This window comes from Pteropus alecto, unplaced genomic scaffold (genome assembly GCF_000325575.1).
Source record: "Pteropus alecto unplaced genomic scaffold, ASM32557v1 scaffold8, whole genome shotgun sequence".
Classification (NCBI taxonomy): Eukaryota; Metazoa; Chordata; class Mammalia; order Chiroptera; family Pteropodidae; genus Pteropus; species Pteropus alecto.
In genome coordinates this window covers 13409929-13418684 of record NW_006494609.1, presented here as the reverse complement: position 1 = coordinate 13418684, position 8756 = coordinate 13409929, and the positions used below count along the sequence as shown (strand labels likewise).

General features: G+C 45.8%; 1 pseudogene; it reads right to left on the bottom strand.

Moving 5' to 3' along the window:
- Positions 1 to 8229: 8229 nt before the first annotated feature.
- LOC112473745 lies at positions 8230 to 8348 on the bottom strand (annotated as a pseudogene).
- Positions 8349 to 8756: the final 408 nt, after the last annotated feature.

Genomic DNA, 8756 nt, shown 5'->3' with positions numbered 1-8756 from the left:
ACCTGATGCCAAAGGGGAAAAAAAATCAGTGGTACTGATCCTATCTTTAAATGTTTGATATTTTATTCACCATGGATCTTTGTGCATTAATTGGGATTTTTTAAATGTCGTATTAAAATATTTACCTTGATGACTGATTTTTTTGTTACCCTCTTAAATTTTATACCTTAGACTTCACTCGCCTCACCTAAATTCCCACTCTGGTCTGTGGGTCTGTATTTGTAGCTATTTTCTCTGATGGTAGTTTTGGATGGATGCTCCCAGCAAAAGTCCAAACTTGACCTGCAGAGAAAAACACAACGGTTAGGATTTACCGAGATCACAGGAAAGGAAGGCCACCTGTGACCCTCTAAACCACCCATCATCCAAGTGACTCTCTTTGCTGCCAGTTGCCTTCTCCAAGTGAGAACGAATAAACTAATTTCATACCTATTCAGTCCAATAAAGCTCATTGTGCTACCTCTACCTCCAGCGATAAGAGACAGGAACAGTTCATTTTCCATTGCTAAGCAACGGGCAAAAACAGCGCGCAGCATCTGTGCCCAGCCTAACCGGCTGATAGGGATCAGTGTCTAAAGTTCTTGTTTGCATTTTAAAGTCAACAGTAATTGCAGCTCTCTATTAGTGTTCATTAAGTTGGTTTATGGCTGGACCAACTCCAATCTCCACTGGGCGGTTTGAATGCGTTGTCCTCCCAGGGAAAGAAATATTTGGCAATAAAATCTCGGCTCTGATTTCCTCAACTCACTTCCCCTCGGTGGGCTGAGAAACTGTGGTGACCACCCGCAGGTCTCCGGCTCCAGAGAACAAGGCCTCTGTTGAAGGTTCTGGAAAGCAGGGTGGAGAGGAGGGCCCTGCTCTCCTGGAAGCTGGCCTCCTTCCATTCCACGCTAAAAGCGCTAAAAGCGGGCCAGTGGAGCAGAAGACCATTATGCGAACCGAGCCGGGGGCAGCGTACTGCCCCGTGTTCCCAGCGCCAGCAGTAAAGTTTGGAAAGAGACTTCTCAGCCTCTTTCCGTGGACTGAGGCCAAAAAGAGGCACTCACTACCCAGGGACATGATCAGCTTCTGCCTCCCCGGCCTGGGAATGAGTCAAATGGTGGCCTCGGCGTAATGATGAAAGGCTCCAGCAGACTTGAAAGGGCCGCCCGCGGATGCTGAGTCCCAGGTGTTGACTCACCGGAGCCGCAGGCCCCCGCCTTACATAACCATCCCTACCCGCCTCCCTCCTCCCCTCGACCCCAGTTCCCGGGAGCTAGGTCTGTTCTGAAAATAAAACCAGAAAACCAATTAGAGCAATTACTGGGGATGTTGTTCTCCTTTCTAGAACCCCTTCCAAACCCCACTTCCGCTCCCAATACTTCGAAGAGCAAGTCTATCTTTTCTCTTCTGCGCTGGGGAGAATTTTTTAGGGCCAAGCTGGATAACAAGCCTGCTTGCACCCCCTAGTGTACACAGGAGCCCAACACCATTCAAATTGTGTCTGGGGGAGGCCCGGCCAGGCAAGTGGGATTGTAGACCTTTATGGGAGTGATGGGGCAGGAAGGTCTAATTCCACGAGGTCTAGGTCAGTAAAAGGGAACGTGATTACATTCCTGATTCAGTGCATGGCCGAGGAAATCGTTCTTCTTCAGTTTTTTCTCTCATGCTTTTTTCTGACACTAATCTCTCCTCTGCTTACAATGAAGCAAGAGGCTCTTTGTGTCTCCATTACTGAGCGGAAGTGAGGACCAAGTATTCAAAATATTTTAATCTCATAGAGAAGCTATAGAATAACCCTGTCTTGTGATTGATAGATACAGAAGCCTAATTGTTATAAACTGAGAAAGTCTGAAACTCCAAGGTCATTTTTCTTGCTACTGTTGTTAAAATGCGTATTTACTTCTGTTTAGAGAGACACAATAGGACAATGATTCCCAAACAACAGACAAGCTGTGGAAGATTGAGGAGATCTGAGCAGCAAGCAAGTTCCTTGTATCCTCATCACGAGGTAGATCTTTCTCTGAAAAGCATGCAGGAGAGAATTTAGATAAGTGTGAAAAAGAATCTGTTTTCGGGACAAACCAAGGCAGGATGGGCACTAGAGTATGAAGTGGGCATTAGGAACCATGGAAATCTTTAAAAAGATGAATTGACAATTACCTACGAGGATAACTAGGAGGCTTACCTATCGAGATGCTTGGGGCCTTGACCAAATAGTCACTTTAAGAATCTTCCCAGATTGATTCCTTTGATTAAAAAGTCGAGAACACCAATAGAATATACGGAAGTCAAATTATAATGTGCACCTGAGAATTATATGTGTATTAACCAATGTTACCCCCAAAAACTTAATTAAAAAAAAATTTTTTTTATAAAAGTCAAGAACAGGGATGGCAAATAGGTTTGATATTATGTACCAACTTCAGGCAACTGAAGGACCTGAAGCACCATGTCGAGTGTGCTCCTGAAGGTTCATTTTAAGGAAAAGTGTCATGATCGATTAGTGATGTCTGCCATGTGCCCAGGACATAGGAGCGGTGGTGTATGTGCCAACAAGGCAAGAAGATAAGAGTTTATTGTAAGAATTATAAGTATATTAATTATAAGAAATTATTGAGAAAGCTAAGCCATCTCACCTTTGGATGCTGCTTTTGGTCTTTCTTGTATTTAGGGATTGTAATGACATTGTGATTTCTCCCAACTTCCTCTACTAGGGTGCAGAGACCTTACTGCTCCCACCTTCTTCTTTAATTTGTATAGCTTCTCGGCTGACTTGCAGGCTGATGTGCAATAAAACAGGATGGAGGCCAGAGTACATCTGATTCTCACCTTTCCTGAGATGAGAGAGAGTTGGCTCAATTCCCGAGTACTAATTGCATTTTGACTATGTACCCAGTAGGCTGGTAAGTGCCATGATGTGCGGAGAAAGAGGGGGGCACAAAAAAAAATCCTAAGTTTATACTCTCCTTGATGTAAGTACACTCTACCCACAAGAGGCAATTAGAGAACAGTGTTGTTGCCGACACACCACAACCTCAAAGGAAACAGAAGAGGAAGGGGTGGGCAGAAGGTAAAGCAGCAAGCCATCTCCCTTCGGCTCTGCAGGCCCTCATGCAGCCCTGGTTCGGAAGGAGAGATGCCGAGGGTCTGGCTCAGCCCCGATGCTGGGCACAGTGTCCAGAGGGTCCCCACAGGCTGCCACAGAGCACCAAGGGGTTCTGGTACGCTCCTTCCGAAATGTACTTGAACTTTCCATTTCTCTTCATCACACTGCTCCCCTTCCAGTCTTGGTCACCGTCACCTCTCCCTGGACAATGCACGGGCCTCCCAACAGCTCTCCCTGCATCTGGCTCCCTACCGCTCGGGTCCCCCTCTCCTCTGGAGTCCATTCTGCAAACAACAAACAGTAGCATGATCTTTCTGAACACGAATCTGACTCTATCATCACGTGCTGAGTTCTCCCATTTGGGACTTCCCATTTTTTCCCTCAATCCTGCACTACGGAGCCACAGCCCCCCTCTCCAGCTCACATTCCCCATACCTCACTCCCCTTTGCTCTTACCCTTTAGCCATATTGACATATATGTGGCCTCTTGAACTAACGCCACTTTCCATATACAGACCCTTCTCACCTAAATCACCTGCCCTTTCTTTCCTTTTCTTCCTTACTTTGCTAACAGCCACTTCCTACTTCTCCATCTTTCAGCTTGGATGTCACTTCTCAGAAGAACCCAGGCTAAGTTAGGTCCTTCTTGTTATAGGCTCATATAGCACCTTATACTGTCCTTAGTGATGTCAATTGCAATCATAAGCAGTTATTTGTAAAATAATTTGCATAATTCCTGGCTAGACTGTAAGCCTGAGAGAAGAGGTCTGACTATGTTTTGTTGCAGTGTTTCAATTACTTACACGTCCTCTAACACAGCTCCTGGCATGTAATAGGTGCTTGATATTTATGGAATAAATTAATAAATGGAGAGAGAGATGGATGGATGGGTGGATGGATGGATAAGGCTTTCTGAGATTGAAGTCGATTTCTACCCCTTGGCAATCATAGTGGAGGAGATAAAGCCTGTGGATTTGGTATCATCAGGAAAGGCAGCAGATGGGGAAGGAGGAGGGACTGTATGTATAGATGGGTAGTGGTTCTAGATGGCAGCTTCATTTCCCAGAAATCTGAGCCTCACCTTTCCAAGACTTCCAGGGATGAGTGTCTAGAATTCCATTCTTCAAAATATTATTTAAAAATGTTTTCCAAATGAGAACTTGATAGATCAGAGGAAAGGAAATCAAACTCTGAGCATTCATTTATGTTGCAGGCGATGCTTTTTGAAAACCAGTCACTTCTGTGACTGCTCTTGAGCCAACCCAGCCTACCGCAGCAACCTAACTGCCCGGGAACCTTCTAAAATCTAAGAAAGCAAACAAGTCTAGCAGTTTCACAATCTATTTTTTTATAAAGCAGACTCCAAAGACTTCTTTCTACCCACAAATTGGCCATGTAAATTATTTCCTCATGTATCATTTGAAACACAAGGGAAAATGGAGTAGAATATTGTTTTTGGCTCCATAGGATCTAATCAGGCATCTTAGGTCTGTGCAGCCAAATTTTCGGTGGAAGGGGAGTTAGGGAGCGGGGTTTGAATGACTCAGCTGCAGGAAAAGCCCAAAGGGGTCTGCCAAAGACTAAACCTGGGGACAAGTTCAAGGATTCAGCCATGGTTTCCACACTTCCTGCCCAGGGCTGGGTCTCTTGTGCCATGATGGGAGTGCATGTTGCATTGGTTTTCTTTGGGCTGTATCAAGGTGTGGGCTCCATTCTTCCATCAAGGTCCATCCAAAGGTGGGCTGATATGCGTGAACAATAGAAGTCTCAGGGAGTGTAGTATCTAAAGCCAGTCTCTGCAGGACTGTGGTGTAGACTAGAGATATCCTTTCCTAGGATGCTGCAGAGGGCGACTTGGCTGAGCGAGGTGCTCACTCCATGCTCCTACAGCATCCTGTAAGCACCGCCCCCTGCACAGTGCTCCTTGGTCAAAGGCAGGAAGCTCTGTGAGCAAAGGGACCAGGAGCTGTGCCCAGTGCCATGCCCCTAGACACTGAGCTGTTTATGTTCGCTGATGAGGTATAAATACAGGAATGATGCTTTGTGGATGTAGATATGGGCAGAATATAAATCAAAATTCTTGATCATTATACCTGCCCAATGATGGAATGGGCTGCCTTGAAAAGGACCAGTTGGGGTCAGCATTTCATCAGTATAAATTCTAGTCAGATTGGGGCAGTGCCACAGTGGTTGGGAATGGGAGACGGATGTTGAGTCCATGGGTCCTGGGGTCTGACAAACCTGGCACGAGTCCTGGGTCTGTCACTTTCGGCTGAGACTTTACGGAAACTTGCCTCAGTATCCGCATCTGTACATCGGGGTTAACAGTCCAGTTTGGGTTCCCTCAAAGCAGAGCCTGAGACAAGGATGTGAGAACAAGTGGTTCGTTTGGGAGGTGGTCCAGGAAGCAGGAGGGAAATAGCAGTGAGAGGAGACAGAAGAGAAAAAAACACCCATCACAGGGACCTTATTAAGCCTCGCCAGGCAAGTGGGGCTCTCCCCTACTGGGGAGTCTTGGAAGAATCACGTGCGAAGAGTTTCTCTGAAGGGTGGAAGCCCTGACATCTCTCCGCCTCTTCCCATCCCCATCCTTTGAGGTGAACTCCCCTGCTCTTCCAGGCTGCACTGCTCATGGGATGAGGCCCCTCCCTCCATCTTTAACCAATCAGAGCTGTCCATCCAGCCAAGCCATCCCTGCAGTCAGAGGTGGATGGGGGGTGGAGGAATGTGCTGTGTCCGCCTTGAATATCCGCATGGTTATAAATGGCATGGGAGCTCCAAGAGGGAGGGACCAGTCAAGACCATAGTCATTCAATAAATATATTTTGAATGAACATTTATTATACAGATTAAATAAAATAATATTCTAAAATGCTTAACATGGTACCTGAAAATAAAGTGCTGCAGATAGCCTCTATTATTGTCATTAATTTTCTTTATTAATAGACAATGGCACTTTTTAAGGAAAACAGGAATCATTTGGGGTAACACTGTAACTTCTGAGCTTGTGTATTTGCTTGGTGGACTCATCATGGTTTTGGAGAAGATGGAAATAGTTCTGGCCTTGACCTACAGAAATGAAAACTCTAGATGAGTTCTGCCAGCCTCACAGACGTCCGAGTACCCTGGAGCTTCTCATCTGGCTTTTAGTGAAGCCACTGCCTCTAATATTCCCTGACATGTGGCTTAATAGTTTTCTGAGTTAAACTGACAGTTTTAAAGCAGGAACAATAGGATTGTGTCAGGGAGAATTACTTGGTGACCCCAGACGTCCTAAAATGGTGGTTTTACCGGATGACTTATGGGGGGGAAAAGTGCCAAAATTCATGTGGACACCTCCGCGTCATTGACTCAAACCCTACTCCAAGGTAAAATAAATAAATAAATTAATAAAAGTGGCCGAAATGTTTTTCGTTCTGTAAATCTATGTTTTGAACATCATCTGGACCAGCTTCAACTCTGCCAACCATCACAGGCCTCCTAAATGAAGGCCGTGCCCCATGGAATTATGGAGAGACGAGTGACAAGCAGGTGGGACCTCATAATTTCTTGTTAGAGAAAGCCATGCTTCTTTGGATCTTTCGTCTCGGCCCGGTTGTGTTCACGAAGAAAAATCTCTTCTAACCCTGGATAGACTCAGCCTCAGAAAAGAATGCAGGTGACACCACCTGAGCAGCTTGTGTGCCATGGGTACAGCAGACAGAGAAAACGAAAAAGATGGTTTAGAAGGAATTCAGTGGGACCACCCTCAGGCTCCTTGGCATGGCTTCCTGCAGCTTTAGAATTCCCAGGGGACAGGTCCCTTCCTTTGGGATGGTGGCCTGAGCATGTGGTGTGTACCGTGGTCCAGCTAGTGTTTTCACGTTGCATGCGCTTACACCCTAGGGACCACCCTGAAGACTAAAGATTCTCCTTTGCAGGCATTTGATGTTCTCCTGGCCTGGAGAAGCCGGCTGTCTTTCGTTCCCTGTGGCATACGGTGTACAGCCCCCTGTCACCCCGAGCAAACACATCTGGCTCACCCCCACGCAGTGCAGCAGAAGAAAGGGTTTTAAAAATACGCTGTCGACGCTAATGCATTCAGGAAGCAGAAGGTGGCTCGCAGGACGGCAATGTCAGGTCTGGCATTCACATATTTAGTGACCGAGTAATTACTGTAATAATTAATTTCCGTTGCTTAATTCGGCAATCAGACATGTCGCTTTACACATGGGAGAACATTGGTCCCTGTCGGGGTGTGTGTGTGTGCGTGTGTGCGTGCGTGCGTGCGTGTGTGTAAAATACAGAGCAGCAGTTGCTATTGAGTTGGGATTTGGAGATCAGTGTGTGGAATAAATAAGATGCTTTTCGTTTGGTTTGTAGTCACAGCTTTGGGAGAAGAGCAGGAAGGTGAATAAAGAGGAACGGAAATGAAGCGCCTCGAACTTCAGATGCCATCCTCGCGAGAACTTTCCCAAAGCAGCGTTTGATCAGACCGTGCAGTGTGCAGCGGTGAAAACGGCGACTTGAAAGTGGGTAACTGTACCCAAATCCTAAGTCAAGCTGCTCAGCTGACATGCACTGCAAGCCACATCAGTCATCTCAAATTTTCCAGTAGCCGCATTTTTAAAAAGTAAAAAGCCAGGGAAATTATTTTTAATAATGAATTTCACTTTAGTCACTAGATCTGAAATACTATCCTCTCAAAATATAAGCAATAGAAAAAATATGAACGGGATATTGTACATTTTTTCCCTTCAAACAAAGTCTTTGAAATCTGACTTTTTTTTTTTTACACTTACAGCATATCTCAGTTCAGTTCTCAGTCTCACGAGCCACGATTCAAATGCCCACTAGGAACATGTGACTAGAGGCCTATAGGTTGACCGGCACAGAGATATAGGATGCTGGACACATTCACCCAGAAATGATAATATGGTCATTTAAAAAATAGACAATGTTGCTTTGTGTGTCGAAAGATGATCTGATTCAATTTAAGTGGTTATTGGGCACCTCGATAGGCTGAGGAAGGGATCATACCTTTCTCATCCTTATCCTCCCTTCACATTCATTTGTGTGTCCTTTTTAGGCGAGGCAACCCTTGGCTGACATCACAGATTGCAAGCACCTCGTCAGCTTACAATCTCTCTTTTTTTTTTTTACACCTACAGCACCTGGTCTTCCTAGGTGGTCTCCCATCCAAGTACTAACAAGGCCCGACCCTGCTTAGCTTCTGAGATCAGACAGGATCGGGCTTGTTCAGGGTGGCATGGCCATAGACTGCGTGTCCATTTTCATCTTCCCAGGACGGAGTACATTGTGAGTACATTTTGTATACCTCCCCCTACCTCCCCCTAGCCACGTGTGCTGGGGAGAGGTATACGAAAAAACGAATTGCCATCGATTCTGAACTCAAGGAATTTGCCATCAGGAAGAAGAGGCTATATCAAAACAAAATGGTGGGAGAATGCCACCAAACAGTGCAGAGTTTAATGTCACGTTAAACATGATTAAACGCCAAGGTGAAATGTGGGCAGGAGTAGAGAGCCCAATGGTGGCCGTGTTTACCAGGGATGATTTTGAGGGGATGGCAGGGTTGGCTTGGATTCCAGAAGGCCCAGAAGAAAGGCATTTGGGGAAGAGAAAATGTCCTGTGGAGGCCCAGTGAGCATCCTCCCTCCTCCATGTT